General features: G+C 39.6%; 1 protein-coding gene across 2 annotated transcripts in view; it reads left to right on the top strand.

The window, feature by feature from the left end:
- Nucleotides 1–19,715, top strand: part of ZNF407 (zinc finger protein 407) — a 425,669-nt gene that overhangs the window by 135,565 nt on the left and 270,389 nt on the right. The window lies entirely within an intron of this gene.

The following is a 19,715-nucleotide window of genomic DNA, read 5'->3' as shown; positions in this document are numbered from 1 at the left end:
TTTTTTCTGACATGAGAATTGCTACTCCAGCTTTCTTTCGGTTTCCATTTGCATGGAATATCTTTTTCCATCCCCTTATGTTCAGTCTGTATGTGTCTCTAGGTCTGAAGTGGGTCTCTTGTAGACAGCATATATATGGGTCTTGTGTTTGTATCCATTCAGCCAGTCTGTGTCTTTTGGTGGGAGCATTTAGTCCATTTACATTTAAGGTAATTATCGATATGTATGTTCCTAGTCCCATTTTCTTAATTGTTCTGGGTTCATTATTGTAGGTCTTTTCCTTCTCTTGTGTTTCTTGCTTAGAGAAGTTCCTTTAGCATTTGTTGTAAAGCTGGTTTGGTGGTGCTGAACTCTCTCAGCTTTTGCTTGTCTGTAAAGGTTTTAATTTCTCCATCAAATCTGAATGAGATCCTTGCTGGGTAGAGTAATCTTGGTTGCAGGTTTTTCTCCTTCATCACTTTAAATATGTCCTGCCAGTCCCTTCTGGCTTGCAGAGTTTCTGCTGAAAGATCAGCTGTTAACCTTATGGGGATTCCCTTGTGTGTTATTTGTTGTTTTTCCCTTGCTGCTTTTAATATGTTTTCTTTGTATTTAATTTTTGATAGTTTGATTAATATGTGTCTTGGCGTGTTTCCCCTTGTATGTACCCTGTATGGGACTCTCTGCGCTTCCTTGACTTGATTAACTATTTCCTTTCCCATATTAGGGAAGTTTTCAACTATAATCTCTTCAAATATTTTCTCAGTCACTTTTTTTTTCTCTTCTTCTTCTGGGACCCCTATAATTCAAATGTTGGTACGTTTAATATTGTCTCAGAGGTCTCTGAGACTGTCCTCAATTCTTTTCATTCTTTTTTCTTTATTCTGCTCTGCAGTAGTTATTTCCACTATTTTATCTTCCAGGTCATTTATCCGTTCTTCTGCCTCAGTTATTCTGCTATTGATCCCTTCTAGAGAATTTTTAATTTCATTTATTGTGTTGTTCATGATTGTTTGTGTGCTCTTTAGTTCTAGGTCCTTGTTAAACATTTCTTGTATTTTCTCCATTCTGTTTCCACGATTTTTGATCATCTTTACTATCATTATTCTGAATTCTTTTTCAGGTAGACTGCCTATTTCCTCTTCATTTGTTATGTCTGGTGGGTTTTTATCTTGCTTCTTCATCTGCCGTGTGTTTTTCTGTCTTCTCATTTTGCTTATCTTACTGTGTTTGGGGTCTCCTTTTTGCAGGCTGCAGGTTCGTAGTTCCCGTTGTTTTTGGTGCCTGTCCCCAGTGGCTATAGTTGGTTCAGTGGGTTGTGTAGGCTTCCTGATGGAGGGGACTAGTGCCTGTGTTCTGGTGGATGAGGCTGGATCTTGTCTTTCTGGTGGGCAGGTCCACGTCTGGTGGTGTGTTTTGGGGTGTCTATGGACTTACTATGATTTTAGGCAGCCTCTCTGCTAATGGGTGGGGTTGTGTTCCTGTCTTGCTAGTTGTTTGGCATAGGGTGTCCAGCACTGTAGCTTGCTGGTCGTTGAGTGAAGCTGGGTGCTGGTGTTGAGATGGAGATCTCTGGGAGATTTTCGCCGTTTGATATTACGTGGAGCTGGGAGGTCTCTTGTGGACCAGTGTCCTGAAGTTGGCTCTTCCACCTCAGAGGCACAGCAGTGCTCCTGGCTGCAGCACCAAGAGCCTTTCATCCACACAACTCAGAATAAAAGGGAGAAAAATTAGAAAGAAAGAAAGAAAGAAAGGAAAGAAAGGAAGGAAGGAAGGAAAGAAAGAAAAGGAAGGAAGGAAGGAAGAAAGGAAGAAGGAAAGAAGGGAGGGAGGCTGAGAGGGAGGGAAGGAAGGAAAGAAAAAAGACGATAAAATAAAATAAAGTAAGATAAAATAAAATAAAGTTTTTAAGATAAAAAATTATTAAGAAAAAAAAATTTTTTTAAAGAAATAAAAAGAAAACAATAAAAAAAAAGTCGGATAGAACCCTAGGACAGATGGTGGAAGCAAAGCTATACAGACAAAATCTCACACAGAAGCATACACATACACACTCACAAAAAGAGGAAAAGGGGAAAAAAATCATAAATCTTGGTCTCAAAGTCCACCTCCTCAATTTGGGATGATTTGTTGTCTATTCATGTACTCCACAGATTCAGGGTACATCAAGTTGATTGTGGAGCTTTAATCCACTGCTCCTGAGGCTGATGGGAGAGATTTCCCTTTTCTTCTTTGTTCTCACAGATCCCGGGGCTCAGCTTTGGATTTGGCCCCACTTCTGCGTGTAGGTCGCTGGAGGGCATCTGTTGTTCGCTCAGAAAGGATGGAGTTAAAGGAGCCGCTGACTCGGGGGCTCTGGCTCACTCAGGCCGGGGGGAGGGAGGGACATGGAGTGCGTGGCGAGCGTGTGACGGCAGAGGCCGGCGTGACGTTTCACCAGCCTGAGGTGCACCGTGCGTTCTCCCGGGGAAGTTGTCCCTGGATCCCGGGACCCTGGCAGTGGCGGGCTGCACAGGGGAGGTGTGGAGAGTGACCTGTGCTCGCACACAGGCCCCTTGGTGGCGGCAGCAGCAGCAGCCTTAGAGTCTCATGCCCGTCTCTGGGGTCCGCGCTTTTAGCCGTGGCTCGCGCCCACCTCTGGAGCTCCTTTAAGCAGCGCTCTTAATCCCCTCTCCTCGGACACCAGGAAACAAAGAGGGAAGAAAAAGTCTCTTGCCTCTTCGGCAGGTCCAGACTTTTCCCCGGACTCCCTCCCGGCCAGCCGTGGAGCACTATCCCCCTGCAGGCTGTGTTCATGCCGCCAGTCCTCTCCCTGCGCTCCGACCAAAGCCCGAGCCTCAGCTCGCAGCCCCGCCCGCTCCGGCGGGTGAGCAGACAAGCCTCTCGGGCTGGTGAGTGCCGGTCGGCACCGATCCTCTGTGCGGGAATCTCCCCGCTTTGCCCTCCGCACCTGTTGCTGTGCTCTCCTCCGCGGCTCCGAATTTTACCCCCTCCGCCATCCGCAGTCTCCACCCGCGAAGGGGCTTCCTCGTGTGTGGAAACCTTTCCTCCTTCACAGCTCCCTCCCACTGGTGCAGGTCCCGTTCCTATCCTTTTGTCTCTGTTTATTCTTTTTTCTTTTGCCCTACCCAGGTATGTGAGGACTTTCTTGCCTTTTGGGAGATCTGAGGTCTTCTGCCAGCATTCAGTAGGTGTTCTGTAGGAGTTGTTCTAGGTGTAGATGTATTTCTGGTGTATCTGTGGGGAGGAAGGTGATCTCTGTGTCTTACTCTTCCGCCATCTTACCAACTTAATTTCAATGCTGTACTACTTCCAGTGTATTACTATCCAACAGCTTCTATGTTGAAATAGAAATTATTTTATTAAAAAAAATTTTTTTACTTAATAATCAGGGTGCCATGTTGACTTTTTCAATTTTTGTGTTTTAATATACAAGTCCTTTATCAAATATGTGATATGCAAATATTTTTTTCCCCGTCTGTGGCTTTATTCTCTTTAGAAGAGGAGAATTTTAATATTTTGATATTATTAAATTCATATATTTCTTCTTTTTTGGATTTTGCTTTAACTGTAATATCCAAGAAATGTTGGATAAAAAGTAAATAAATAAAAATAAATAAAATTAAAAAAGAATAGACGTAAATACTAAAATAAAGCATATTTAGTCAAATCATGGTTTCCCTTTTATTTGTAAAGAAAAAAAAAAGAAATCTTTGCCTACATAGTTCAAGATCACAAAGATTTTCTTTTGTATTTTCCCCCAGAAGAGTTATAGTTTTAGATTTTACATTTAGACTTGTAATGCACTGTGAGATGTTCTTTGTAAATGCTGTAAGGTATTAAATGAAAATAATTACCATTTCTTTTGGTCTTCATTCTTTACTCGCATTGTGTCTGTAAATCTACTGTTATCCTTTGGTCCTCTGTATATAATATGTTTCTTTTTCTCTGGCTACTTTTAAGATTTTCTCTTTATCATTGGTTTTCTTTATGTTTGCTTTATTTGTAGTTTGTTGGGCTGTTTGTACCTGTGGGTTTATAATTTTCATTTAATTTGGAAGATTTTTGGTCACGATTCCTAAAATTATTTCTCTCTTCCAGTTGCATTTTTAGACATTGCAGTTACGTTGCTTAAAATTGACAACTAATTCTGTTTTCATTTTTTAAAAATTCTTTTTCTCTGTGCTTTAATTTTTAAAAAAATTTCTATCCTGATTTCTTCTTGTCCTCTATTCTGCATGTCAAAACTGTTATTATTCTCATCTAGTGAATACATCTCTCCCATTATAGGTTTTAGCTTTAGATGTTTGCTTTGCATTTTTTATGACTTCCATCTCTCTTATCTTTTTGATCATTTGGTATTCATCTATAGTAAGTTTTAATATCCTTGTCTGCTAATTTTAACATCCTGTCTGTTTCGGGTTGGTTGTAGTTGATTAATTTTTCTCCTTATGTGAGTCATATTTTCTTACTTCCCTGAGTGGTAATTTTTCATTTTATTCTAGTTGTTACGAATTTTACTCTGTTGCTAATATTTATTTTGCGTTTCAGTACATATTCTTGAACCTTGTTCTGGGATGCAGTTAACTCAGCTGAAAAAAGTTTCACATTTTGTGCTTTACTTTTGAGCAGATTCTAACAGTGCTTAGTTTGTGGCTAATTGTTCTCTACTACTGAGGCTGACCTTTCTGCACAGGCTTGCAGAAAGTGCTTCTGTGTGAGCACTGAGGTGTGCTGTTCCTTCTGATCTTTTCTGTGTGTTCCTACATTGCCATTGTGTAGTTTCTTCATACATCAGCTTGATCAATAATTAGCTGAATGCTCCACGCCTTCCCCCTGCAGATCTTCAGTTCTCTGTATGTGTAGGGTCTCTCTTCTCTGTACTCTGTCCTGTGAATTCCAGCTGCTTGGTTTTTATGCCGTCTCATTTCGTATCAAGTCAGGGACTCTGCTTCTCTCCAGCTGCCTTCCCCCACCTCGTTACACTGTCTGACAGCTGTCTCTCTCAGATCACTTTCTTGGCCTGATGTCCTGTGTCTTAAAAATTGTTATTTCATGTATGTTGTTAATTTTTTAGTTGTTTCACTTGGGGAAGGGTAAATCTCTATCACTCCGTCTTGTAACTTCTGATCAGTCAGGCATTTGGAATCACTGTGATGTATATTACTGTGTGTGTGTGTGTGTGTGTGTGTGTGTGTGTGTTGTGAATAAAGTTAAGGGATTCCTTACAGGGATTTGGTCTTACACCTCAATGGGAGCTTTTCAACCAGTCTCTGTAAGGTGTTGTCATTGCATCTGATGTTGGAGGTTGAAATGTACAGGGTAGGCTGTTGAGAAGTGAGGAAGCATGTACATTAGGGGGAACAAGGGTAAGATGGAACCCACAAGCATGAGCTGGAGCCCTGGAGGACAGATGGAATCCCCTGAATGTTTTCCCTGTCTCTGACGTTGGGGGCCAGGAGGGCTGGTGGTGGTTTTTGCAGCAGCTGGCCTCTTTCTCTGTTGCTTAAGCATATGCAGCTGTACCAGGAGTCAGGGAGGCTGACGAGGCCCCTGGTTGTGGGGAGTAGAGTTTGTTGTTGCCTTACGACAGTCAGGTGATCCTGGGGATAAATGACAATACCCATGAGCCGTGGCTCCACTTGTGCCCTCTGTATGTCTCACCAGACTCTCTCCTGGCAGTCCCCACATGGGTACCTCTCGGGCATGGAATTCCGGGAAGTGTGGTTTGGTCTATCCGTGTCATCATGTTGCAGAGCCCCAGGACCCTACCCTTGCCGAATTTGCACCAGTGTACATCGTCTTCATCTGCATTTAATATCTCATCTAGACAGAAAGGATGCTCTGCTTCTACCTAATGTGATGCACAGTCCAGTAGACAGTCAACCTTGACCCATCCCTTGCAGAGGACACACAAGCCAGTTTTCATCTTTGAGGGATATTCATTCTTCTTCTGTCTAATTCACATTTTCTCTTTGCTGTCTGTGGCTGAAATAATGAGTTGTAAAAGTAACATTGTTAACACATCTTATTTTAGATAAGGGGATTAAAAAAGGGAAAGGAAATAATCCTGAATTTATTATTATTTAAAAAATTTCTGAGTGTTTCTTATTTCAGTTGGTTCACTTAGTTCATTTTATTATAAATTGTTATGGGAAAGTAAGTCACCCAGAACTCTTATTAATTGACACTTCTGCATCTCTTCAATGCAGCAGTAATTGATGATGATGATTATCTCCCTGAAACACTCCATGTTTTTGATATGCTTGATGAATCATTAAATAAAGGTTAAATTCTGTTCTATAAAATTTTATTATTAAATGCATTCTATTGTGTTCTAATTTTTTGCTTAATTATGTTCCTCAAAAGATATTTATCTTAACTATGTGTGAACCTTGATGTAAGATACAGATTACCCTTATCTGCACATATCTCATGATGGTGTGTTCATGCCAAGTGAGTTCAAAAGTAGATTATATCATTCTGAGATCTCAGTTTTTGGCTCTTATTTATAAATAGCTCAAAAAACATTGGTTTGGATAAACATATTGAATTGGTATGACTAGTTTCAATTCATTTTCACACAAATTGCAACTTGAATATTCTTGTTAGCCAAATAATATTTTGAAAGTAATACATTCAAAAGTCCCCCAACTCAAAATTGCCATTAAACCACAAGTGCCTTTACGAAGTCTTGGAAATAGTGCTTTTGGACAGTTTAGCACTTCACACGGGCTCCTTCTCTAATGGAAATTACCAAAGAATATTTCTTACTGAGTGTTAGATCATGTGTGAGGCTTTGAAGCAACTGCTGGCCCCTGTGGGCTCAGCCATTTCCAGTTTCCTCTCGGACAGGACAGGAACGAGGGAGTGGTCACCACCCCCGCCCTGACGTGCCTGAATTTCATGTTATTGTATTGTCAGTTTACACAAAATATCCCGGAAGAAATTTGAAGACAAATCACATGTAAAAATGGAAATCCCTTTTTTAGTGAATTTATTGATTGCTGTTTTACTCCTTGACATAAACACCCTCGTGTATTATAGCTCTTGCACATTTAATCAATAAAGACAATACCAGAATTATATGCTTGGATAGGAAGAGACTCTTAATTTATTAATAGCAATCATTTTTTGAGACTTACTGCATTTCTTGCAGTATCTAGGTACTTTACTATAGGTTTCTATATACTGTTTTACAGAAATATTTCCATTGCTGTATTCAATTTCATTATACCCCAATTTCTTATTTGGAAAGTGAGGTCAGTAATGCCATATATCTGATAATCCTTGGCAAATGTTTATTACTCTATTTGACACGTAGTATTCACTCTCCAAAATGGTATACTTTCTTAGTTTTTATTTTTTACCCCTTGCATAGCCCTATGAGGAAATCTTCACATCCTAGAAGGAAGACCTGGGGATTCAGGGAGTCCCATGCACCGTGCAAAGCTCCAGTGCTTGTGCTAGGTCCTCTTCTTCCTCCTGTTCTAGGAGGAACCCTAGTCTTCATCATCACTGTAAAGTCAGCTGACAGTTCCTGAGGGCTCGCTTGCTCCTGGCACTCCCAGAAGCCCTGCCACACTTCCTGTCATGTCATGTCACAGCAGCCCTGGGGAGGAGAGGTGGTGTCCTCATCCGGTCACGGTATGGCTGGACTCAGCCCCAGGCTGCACTCTGGGCCTTGGACTGCACTTTTCCCTAGGGTGCTGCATGTATTCGGATTTCTGTTGACCGTATTAACAGTTTCCTTTCCCAGGATTATATCTAACAGTAACCGGAGCTCCCACCCTTGTTTGCCACCTTCAGAGGGGTTTAGGTAGCTCCAGGTAAAGGGCTCCTTGGGAAGGTTTTCAGTGCATATAGCTCACGTTCAGAGTCTTCTGTCTCACCTCTTCCTTCCTTCCTTCCTTCCTTGTCACACTGGGACCGTTTGAACATGTCTAACAGTGTTAATTTTTGCTTCCCCTTCTACGTATCATTTCACTGGTTATGGAAATCCTTATTCTGTAGTTTGTCACTAATACAGTTGTTTACTAAACTCATTGTATCTTTTTTCAAAATTTAGGTATCAGTGATTTCATTTTGCCTTATGTTTCATTGTTATGATCTGAACCAAGGTCAAGTTACTGTTAATTTCAGACCCTAGATTAGACCAGCTTTTTGCCTCTCCATTTCAGCATTTAAAAAATATCCTGCTTAACCCGTGTTGTTTCTTGAACTCAGAAATAAAATACACTTACATTATTTATTTCCTTACTTGTTTTGGCAGGAGACTTTTTAGTTAAAAAAGCAAACAAACTAATGCAGCAGACACCTGAAATAAGGCCTAATACCTTAATTATAATTTATAAGGTGAAGAGTGAAAGAACGATTTAGTGATCAAGTACGGTATATGGGCTCTGATCAGACAACCTGTGTTCAGATCACAGCTCTGCCATTCACTAGCTGTGCAACCTCAGAGGAGTTGCTTAAAGTAGATTAAGTTACTTAAAGTATATTTAAAGCTCCTCATGCTTTTCATCCATCAGTTAGGTTGTTTTAAGGGTTAACTAAGTTGGTAGATGTAAACACTCAGAACAGAGGTTGGCAATCTCCCTCTGTACAAACAAGCAAAACAAAAAAAATACCTGAATATGTGATTGCTTTCATTATTGTTAAGAATGTAGTTAATATTTGGAAGTCTACAATGTAATATTAAGGTTTTGGGGGTGTAATATTTATAGTTCTGACAATACTAATAATTGCATTAATTGACAAGATCAGCTCTAGAAATAAGGAGTAGTAACTTGCTGAAGGTCTCCCCTTCCTCCTTTTTGTAGTGCAGGAAATGGTGTGTGAGTATGTTTGTGTTTGTGCCACTACCTCATAGTTTTCTCAGAAGGCTGTTTCTGATTGCTCTCGCTAACATTTTATAAAATCTAAAAGCTCACTGCTAGTTTTTGGACACAGAATGCTTACTCTCAGGAGACATGTGACACTTAGAAAAGTTTTTGTTTCTTGTGAATGAACAAAAATTTCCAAGTTTTGTTTCTCCATGGGGATTTTCAATAAACATAATAGCATTTATTTTCATGGAGAAGCAGAGCCATATAGGAAAATTAAAATTATAATTTTAAAGGATTCTTGGTAATTCTAAATTTTGGGATGTTGATAATTTGTTTTTGAAGGGAGTTTCTTTATGTAAAATTACAAGGATAAACATTTCAAATGTGGAAGTAGTCGGTTCTATGTGGTGATTATAACCAAAAAAGGCAATAGCATTCTGAGAAATTATGCCTTAAGATACTTCAGAAACAATGGAAGACATACTTGGTCTGGCCTAGCAATGATTTGGTGAAAGAGTTTGAGAAATGTAGTTTTTAAGTATTATTTAATACCTGTTAACTTCTGAATTTGGAGTAAACAAATATCACGGAATTGTAGATTTTTCCTTTATTTGCAAGGTAAATTTTTGGACAGATTAGAATTCATTTGAACTTCAGGTTTTTCTGTGTTCCTGTAAGTTAATGTGCTCATTTATAGGTAAGATAAGTGGATGAGAAAAATTTTTCCATGAAGTCATGGTTGAACAGTGTAATTGGAAGCTGCTTTCAAATATGTTGACGATGATATATAATGTATTTTATTTTATGTATTACGTAAATGAAAGTTTAGTGCTTCACTTAGGTTTTTAAAACATTGTACAACGTATTTTACGTTATCACACTAATATTAGCATGATCTCGATTTCCAACACTTTGAGGGTAAAATATTTTATCTTGATTTTTGTTGATAATAAAACCAATGCAGTTTATCTCAATTGGGTGTTCATTTAATAATGATCAGCATCTTTATATTTATTTCTAAGCATAATTATACTTGTTAACTGACTGTACATATTTATTTTTGTCTGACCTGTTTCACAGGTCATTAATTTTTAGTTTGTACCTTCAACATATGATAAATATTTTCTTTTTAAATATTATGAGCAGTTTTCTAATCTTGGTGAATTAAAAAAAAATCTGTCCAATATCAGCTACTTGGTTTTTCACTCATTAGTTTAGAAAGGTTCGTACTCATTTAGAACAGCGTTGAATATACTGTAATGATTTTATTTGTGAACCCTTTTATTTCTGTAGTTTTTCTTTTTTCTTGTTTTCCATGAGGGTATAATCTTTCATTAGTCAGGGGGTGTGGAATGGTGGGAAGAGCTCTATATAAAGGTCACCAGGCATGAATCCTACTTTTGCATTTTCAGCTCCTTTGCCACATTTTCTTGAAAAAGTCAAAGTCACTTATCTTCTCTGAGCCTCAATTCCCTCTTCTCTCGGGTTGAGCTGATAATGCCTCCACCACTTACTCATTCGGTTATGCGGAGCCATTGAGGAAACATAAAACGTGCTGTGTAAAATATGAAGCATCATTTTGCTTCAAAAATTTTTACTTATTATAGAAAAACAAAGAATATAAATAATCTAAAACTAGATCTCATATCAGAGCGAATTTGCCTGGTATTTGCTTTTCTTTATATATATTTGTATGTGTATATGTGAGAAAACAAAAATGCACATACATATATATACATGGGATTACATTGTATGTAGTACTTTTCTCCCTTTTAAATCTAATATCTCCTGAGAAACATTCTGTATCTTTTATTGATGCATAATATTCTAATAATGCCACTACTATTGCACACTTAGGGTGTTTTCATTTTTTTGTTGGACTGTTTTTTTTGGCCTTCATTTAAGGTTCTTTCTTGAGGGTACGTCCAGAAGTTGGAATAACTGGTCCAGAATGACTATTGAAGACTAATGTGTTTGCTTAGGACTTGGTGCTTCATTCAGTTCAGACAGGGAAGCATAAAGTGTTTATGAGCTAAGCTGCAGTAGGAACATACTTATAGGAAGATTGGGTGATGGCGGTATATAGGGTGAACTGTAATGGAGAGCATCTTGAAGCTATAGCACTTCAATAAAATGGTTTGGTCTAGCGTAATTATAGTAGAGAGAGAAGTACGGTCTTGAGAGGGAGCAGTTGTGAAGAAGCAATTGATGACTTATAAACACGAGAATATGATTATTAAATTGGGAAGCTGGTACAGTTGGCAGAATTAGGGAGGTCTGGAGCAGCCCCTTAGTGAGGGAAGATCATGACTGAGTGTTGGATATGTTTTAAGGTATCAGCAATTCAGACAAGAAGAAGGGCCCTTGCAAAGGCCGTGGGTGGAGATGTCCGTCACTCAAAAAGAGGTTATGCACTGAAGCCCAGGAATTGAACTATACCTTTGAAATAAGACTGTATACGAATAAAAAAAGTGTCACCGTAAGAGGATGAGAGGAGAAACCAGAATCGACAACAGTGAGAAGCAGGAAGTGCTCAGAAATGGGTTAGAAGAACTCGCACCAGAAGCCAAGTTATTAGAGTTTAAGAAAGTAATAGTGAGCAGTATGTTTACACCTTAATGATTCACAGAAAAGAATTATCTGGATAGAAAGTTTTGCTTCTATGGATAAAATATGATTTGTTTACAGAAATGTATTTGTATACCACTTGAAAATATACTACAAAGTATTGTAGAATAATGAAAAGATATGATTGATTGTTACGACGAATGCTCATGTACCAAGTGTGGCCATTACAGTTGAGATCCTCTCTGTTTCCTTTCCTGCCTGCCATATGGTTATTTATTTGTGTTCGTTGATTTATTTCCTACCTTTGTATATTGAGAGGGCTTGGACCCAGTGATATTCCAAACAGCAGCTGTCATAGCTAGCATCTAGGTCTTGCCTTGTAAATACCACTCCTTACTCTAAGAAACCAGGGCTGATCCAGGTCTACAGCAGGGGAAGGACATGGTGAGCCTGGAACATCTTCTGCTAGAAAGTAAGGAAGAGCCTGCACGCTAAGAGGAGTGATGTCAAAAGGACATAGAAGCCAGCTTTAAGGGGCTTCCAGTGGCCAATTTGGGGATAGTATGAGAATTACAAAGCATAGTTATGATAATTGATTATGAAGCATGGCATAAAAGTGAAAATCCCAGAGTCCATTTAAAGTGCTCTTGAAAGAGAGCTAGAGAGAGCAGATGGGACAGACAAGGGCAAAATCCTGAGGTTCTTTATAGAAGAATGCCAGCTAATAAATGTCGAAGGCGTGATAGAATTAGAACACTGCCATCCTGCAGCACTCCTTGTAATCACTGAGATGGGTAAGCTTCGTCAGTGAGCCCCGCAGCCGCTGGGAGCTGGTTGTTAGGAAGCAGGATATTCACGCAGTGTCCGCTTCTAGCGGCCACGTGCATTCCTTGGCTCCTGGTCCAATTCTTCACCTTCCAGCTGAGCAGCATAGCATCTCTGTGACCCTGCCCTCAGAGTCATCCCCCTTTCTCTGCCTCCTTTCTTCTGTCTGCCTCTTCCACTTCTAAGGACACAGATTACATTGAGTCCACCCAGATACTCCAGAATAGTTTTCTTATTTTAAAGCCAGCTGTTCAGTGACCGTAGTTCCATTTGCATGCCACGTAACCTAACAGGTTTCACGAGATGTGGAGGTGGACATCTTTCAGAAGCCATTGCTCTTGTGATGTAGAGTCAGTAGGAGAAATGCACACTTACTGCAATACTGAAAATCTATAATTCATCTCTCTTTTATACCGATACCATTAAATAATTGAAATTATTGTAAAACTATAGTATAAAAATAATCTATTCATTTAAGGACGTTTTCAGAGTGGTAATACCTTATTAATCATAAAACAGACATATCAAGCAAAATGGTAGCAATTTCTATATATTTTTAATAACAAGGGGCATTTGCTCCAAAAGTCAAATCACATTATAGATAATATATTTTTGTGTATCTAAAACTTGAATGATGACCGTGTAACAGCCACTGTGCCAAGTAATGCATTTTTATAACTTTCTGAGGTAAGTGTGATGATCCCCACACTACAAATTAGGGAGCAGAGGATTCGTGTGATTTAAAGAATTGTGCAGGATCACCCATATGGTAAGTGGTAGACTCAGGATCTGATCTCAGTGCTGCTTGACTGCAAAACCTGTGCCATATGAAGTGTGAGCCAGTCATTTTTATGTCCCAGTCTCAAAATTCCTCTGACTCTACGGCGGCATTTTCTAAATCCTGAAGACGCAGTTCTAGGAGATGTGCATAGATCTGCTCTGAGGAAGGTACTTAGTGGTGAGCAGGTGTAGAGAAAGTGGTCCAGTCCTCCTCCCTCGCTTGGTGCCCAGCGCCGCCCTGACTTGAAGTCTGCAGTGTTTACTCCTCTGATCTGGGCCTGTCCAGTCTTATTCCATACCACCCCCCATCCCTACGTCTTTGGGTAACATCACTGTTAACATTCTGCGGAACAGTCATCTGTAGGATATTTGGCAATGTTGAGAATCTGGATAAAATCTGAAGTTTTTGGCATGATTTATAAGACCCTTCACAATGAGAATTCTGCTTGTTTTCTTTGTTGTCTCAAATTTTCACTTAATTCTCTAGCAATGTTTCTTGACCTTTCTCTGTTATTTTGTTCCAAACTGTACGTCCTGTTCCATGCGCCTGGAATCTGTGCCCACAAGCCAGTTTAACCATTCTGCTCCCAGACTTCGTTGGAACTTTTCTAGAAGCTCCTGCTGTTTGCTCTCTCCGTACCTGCTACCTCAGTCATTGCGCCTGATGCTGTTCTATCGTCGTTCATCCTTCTCCTGTCTGTTCCTTGGTTAGGTCTGAATGCTATTTATTTTTGGGTCCCTGGTGCTTGCTTATTAAAACATGTGAATCTTTTAATTAGTGTTTGAATTGAATCACACTGAATGGCATTGTAGTTCCTGTGAACATAGTGTTCCTATACAGATTCACAGAAGGGTAGGCATGCTCTTCCTGCTAACGTGGTGCCCAGTACTCGAGAGGCACTGGCCAGTGGGAATGAGGTAGAATATTGGGGGTGTTCATTATTTCTTGAACCTTCGAGCCTGGGGTGCTCAACCGCTAAAAGTGGCAAAGGTTTATATGAGGCTAAGAGTGTGTCAGGCACCAGGCATTAATCATGTAACCCTCATGACCACCATTCCATCTTATGTGAGAAGGAACCAAAGGCACCTCGTTAAATAACAGGTCTCAGTTTACAGAGAGAATTAATGGTGGCCCAGGGATGGAAACCCAGGGAGTTTATTTCCAGAGTTATACTCCTTAACTGTCAATACCATCTTGGCTCCATCTTACTTCAGAGGGAAGAAGGTTGGGTATCACCTGTGAGGTATTCTTCCCGAGTGTCTGCTGCATCTATATTAGCACCTGGAGGATTACTAGGAACCCTGAGTTGTGCACCTGGTAGGAAGGTGAGGGCCTTTTGTAGAGGCCAGAAGGGAAAGTGAAGGGATTGTGGTGGAGGAGTAGGTCCAAAGCGTGACTTGATTACGCAAAGCTCAGAACGGTGGGCTCTTTTATAGGGCTGTCTCTGAAGTTCTGACAGCAGACACAGGATTATTGGTGATGCAGTTTTTGTGTAGATTTGCTTTCTTATGAGATTCTAGGATTTAGAATATATGTATAAACACTTTGAAAAAACCAAATATGAGTTTCTTTTAAAGATATATCAAAATTCAAAGTTTAGAGTTTTCACTCATTCAGGCCATTTTTTTCTCCAAGTTAGTTAAAATTTTTATTTTTACCATTCAAATTCAAAACTATCAAGAGGGACAAAACAGAACCTTGGGTTGCTGGACATTTGGATGTGTGTGATGGTCCATTATTCTTTGCTTGTTGCTATCGCTCAGTTGTGGAGTGCATTATTCTTTCCTGGCCCCAGCCGCCTTCTTGGGGATTAGTGTAAACAGAAATGGGTATCGAATTTACATCTCGGGTCAGTGGCTTTCACATAGGTAGGCACTGTTGTTTGACGTGGTAGACTTGTCAGATCTTTGCATCTTGATTTTCTAGGTAGTCTTGCTGCATCTGCTGAAATTTCATTTAAGTTGTTCTGCATATCAGTTAAGATGCTATCTGAACTGGCTCAAAGGAATGGAGGCTTTCAGAGTTGAAATCCTTAAACTATTTTTTTTCTAGATGTAACTGTGTCACGGACACTATTCTAAAAATAGCAGTACTAATACTAGCTATTATTTATTAAGTTGTCTTTATCTGCTCCTTATGCCACATTGTGTTTATGTTGTTTTATTTAACTCTCACAAAACTCCTATGAAGTATTGCTTTCCTCATGTTTCAACTGAGGAAACTGCTACTCGGAGAGTGTTCTTAAAATTCTCAAAGTTACAGGAGCCGTAAATGGCAGAGCCCTGACAGGAGTCACCTGTTCTCACTTGTACTTGAAGTGCTACCAGGGGGACAAATGCTGCATGGTCAACCCAACCTGAGGAGTTAACCAGCCTTGACCAAGAACACGGCCACAAGCGTCTGCTTGCGAGGGCTTTGTTTCTTGTTCCTCAGGTAGCCTTGGCCGGCTAACCTTGCAGCTTGCTGTTGTTTTTTAAAATTTTCTGCTTCTTCAGCAGTGATGAAAAACTGTCAATTATATTCTTGTTTGGTCCACTCAGCTTTTCACTCTGTGGCCCCTGTGCTCTGACAAGCTGTTTGCGAGGTGTGTGGCACTGGTGTAGAGGGGGACCAGCTGGGAGAAATGGGTGGATTACTACAGATCCCTCATTAAGACTAAAAGGATAAGTGACTGTGCACGCATCATAGTCAGATAGTAATGAGTTCTTAGAAATTTTCTTTTAACTTATTGTGTTTAGATTTTAACTTCTTAGCAGCAAATGCACTTTCTTTCCTGTAACCTATAGTGCCTACATGGACCTGATCATCAGAAATTTTTGAGGAGTTGGATATTGTATCTTATAGGCCTGTCTTTCAGGAGCATCTGACCTTATTCGACAGATGAGGGAAACAAAACAACATAAAAATTCAGGGAAGCTGCTGTTGCTGCTGCTGCTTCTCTTGCCTTGAGTTCAGGAGAAGTACAGCCTGTGCAAACCTGACTTTTGGCCCCTGAGTTGAGCACCCTGCCTTGCACTGTGTGAGGCGGGAGTGCAAGGGTGCTGTGGCTCTGGGTGTCTCCTGCTTTTCACATCCTGTTCTCTGTAGTCACGGTTTTGTATTGTATTTGCTTTCATAGGTGAGTCAGATAATCTTTCGTGACTCACAAGTGAAATAATTCTGCAGTGAGAAAATCTGAGGGGCTGAAGGAAGAGGTTTGTATTCTATCTCCATATAGTGTAAGAAAAATTATTTTAAAATTAGGAGTTCAAATCTGAAATGTTTGTACTAAAAAGTAGAAATCTGTAGCTAGTTTGCAAATGCTACTGTTGTGTTGTTCTTTTGACACCAAAAACAATTTCAAATGATGCTGTTTCAGGCAGTTATAGATACTTGGAAATCAATCATACTTTAAACAATACTACTTTTTATTATTTCAAGGTGTTCCTTTAGATTGTTAGGCACTTGCCAGATGGATAGCTTTGGAGTATATATTTCTAGCGTGAATCTTGCCCTTGAACTCAAGACCAGTAGATTCAGCCTCCTGTTAGAGACCCGTCTTGGATGTCAGTGGGCTTCCTCATTGAACATGTCCTAAAATGATGTTCTCCTTCAGACCAGCTCAGTTTTTCCCGGGCTGAAATCTTTGATGTTGTCTTTGACTCCTCTCCTCCAGACTCCATGTGCAGTCCCTAGGGAAATGTTTGGTTCTAATCACAAATACGTGTCTAGAATTTGACCAGATCTCTTCTCTACCGCCGGCCCTCGGTCCAAAGCACTGTCACCTCTGCCTGGATTATTGCAAGGGCCAGTTAGTTCCTCCCTCTCTCTGTGTCCCCGCACCGCCCCCTTCCCCTGCCCCCGCAGTCTGTGCTAAACAGAACAGCTAGAGGACTCTATTAAAACGCGAGTCCCGCACATCTGTCCTCCGTTCAGACGCCTGCGACGCTTTCCTTCTCACTCAGTGCCAGCCCAGACTGTGTGGCCTAGGAGCTTGGTACCTCCCCCAGTGCCCGGCCACCACTTCGTCCCTCCTCTGCTCCGCATTCCACTGCGGACGGCCCCACGGGCTCGTGCCCCAGGGCTCCGTGGCTGCCCTTCCTTCTGTGGCCTGCTGCCCCCTGCTTGGTGGAATACCCAGCTCGCCACTGCAGTCCTGAGCCACCCAAATGTAAAATGCTGATCCCCTGCTGAGGTTTCAGCTCTTCCTTCTCTATTTTGTTTTTTCTCCCACCACTTTTCTTCACTCTTTAAGATGCTCTGTATTGTAGCTTTTGTTCTTGTCATCTGTTTCCCTCACTAGGTTTTACGGTTTCCGAGGCAGGGACTTCTCTTTGTTTGATCACCTGTGTACCACAGTTGCCTAGACCGTTCCTGTCTAGGGTAGGTCCTGCTTTTAGCATACGCATTAGCTTGTGTACACATGATTAGGGGAGTCCGTGCGGGAGCGTGGCAGGCTGAGTGCTGCTGCTTCGTCCTGATGAGAAGCCACAGGTTATAGAAGGGAGGCTCCGTGAAGACGCGACTTTAACCGTCTGATTTTGCATCCTACATGCAGAACCTGCCCATGGCTGGTACATAGTCACCAGTGAATGAATGGAAACAAGCAAAGTGTTAAGTCACGTGTGCTCATTGGGAGCAAGGCATTTCAGTTGTATAGCTTTTCAGATTCAGGATTATTTTTGTTTTATTTCTGGTGGTATCTAGATTATAAACTTTCCAAAACAACCATTATTATGTTAAAATATTAATACTCTTATGGTGGCAGTGAAGGATAGTCTCCGTTCAGTAAACACAAATTACTGGCAATCTTATTATCCATGGAGGTTGGGAAGTTTATTTTAGTCGGTCATGCTTGGCTTATATTGTTTCACTGCAGATGATGTTGAGACTTTTACACTACGCATACTTCAGTTAGACCAAATTAAAAGAATTTATAGTTACTTTATGTCGGGTTTTGGATGAATAAATATTTTGCATTTGACTACAATTGAGCTGTGTTTTAGTATTGTAAATTCTTCCCCATAATAATAAAAAATTGTTATTCCTGTAGATAATTTAGTATTATAGACATCCAGCAGATTATGTCAGAATGTTAAATTATAAGAAGAAGCTTTCCTTCTCTGTGTACTTTAGTTTGTTCCCCTGTGCAGTGTAATATTTTTGTTTTACTTCTTAAACCTGAAACATTTTAATTAATAAAATTTTTGTCTTTTAAAAGCTACACTGTGGTTTCTAAGCTCAGATCTCTTAAATTATACTTGGTCATATAAATAAGCTGTGCTTTGCAACTCTGGGTTCTTAACCTTTGCTCTTTGCTATTAGCTTTATGTTTTTTTAATTATAGGAAAATAGAGGACAGTAGGGAAGTTATGACTTCAGTGGACTGTTGTTATTGCTGTATTCTTTTTTAAGGAAATGAAAAATATTATTTATTTTGTTCAAATCAAACAGAAACAAATATAGAATATCTTATACTGTAATTTTTGTTAAGCACTTAACATCATCACAGTTTGATTCTTTGTATGTAATAATCATTTTTTCATTTTATGGATTGGTGGTATGATTGGTTATTTATAGTTGTAAAGCATGTGTTGTCCATAATTGTTACTCAGTGTAGAGAAAAGAATGAATGCTATTTTTAGTGTTATACAAATGCATTACTTGAATAATGGACTCAGTCATTAAAAAAATACAAACATATTATTTTAGCCTCAAAACTGAGGTTCCCTAATATTATATGAAAATAACCAAAATAGACCAGACATGAAAAGGAGCATTCACATTTTTGTCTTGGCTTTTGACACACGTCTCTTCCATAAGGCCACAGTACTTTATAGTCTTGTGTTGCCTGTTTGTGCAAACACGTCCAGATGAATTCAGTGTTTAATGGTAAGAATCTTATAACATGCCAATTTGATTTGTAGCCCTTCATATCATAGAATGCTAATTAAAATCATATTTTTGCACATGCCATGCCTTTCATGTATATATGCAAATAGATTCTGTTGCCTTTCAGCTATTAGTAACTTTATGAAGGACAGCTGTAATACGTAATTAACAAAAATGTTTGCAAGCCCCTTTTACACTTAAAGTTACAATAGTAAAATTTTTTTGCTTATCAAGAGAGCCATTTTAGTCTGATGCTTCTGAATGAGGTCTAAATTGTTTTAAATACTCGCACGACGTAATTAAATTGTGTTGTACTCTATATATGCAGAAGAATGGTGCACTATGCACTGGCTCCTGATTCCTGTCCATTTCATATCTATGTCAACAAAATTGAATTAAGTGATCTGATTTGTATGTAAAATAAGATAGCATGTCAGGTAATACTTTTTGCTTGTTTTAGTTATTGATACCTTCTGGGCACTTAAGTACATTTTTTTTTTTTTTGCTTGTATTGCAGACATGGTAAACATATCATTTTTAAAAAACCTCTCCAAATAATTACCATGTTTTTAAGGAAGCTTCATGAAGGCTATTCATTTTCTCTTTTACAGTCCCTTAAATGTTTAATAAAATGACATTTTCTCAAACTCATTTCATGATTGAAGTGTGGGATCAACTAAGGGGCAGGGAATGTGATACTGAGGTGTTGCTTTATCTTTCTTACTAACTGACAGTGAAGACAGTGACTAAAGAACTAAAATCATTGGTTTGGTCCCTGTTCGTCTACTCAAGTGAGAAAATGAACCAGTGAATTTAAATGCAGCTATTTCTTCTGGTTTTCAGGTATTGCAGTATATTAATCT

The sequence above is a fragment of the Lagenorhynchus albirostris genome, chromosome 14 (assembly GCF_949774975.1).
Source record: "Lagenorhynchus albirostris chromosome 14, mLagAlb1.1, whole genome shotgun sequence".
Lineage (NCBI taxonomy): Eukaryota > Metazoa > Chordata > Mammalia > Artiodactyla > Delphinidae > Lagenorhynchus > Lagenorhynchus albirostris.
Note: the sequence above shows the minus strand (reverse complement) of the source record. Positions and strands in the feature narration are given on the sequence as shown.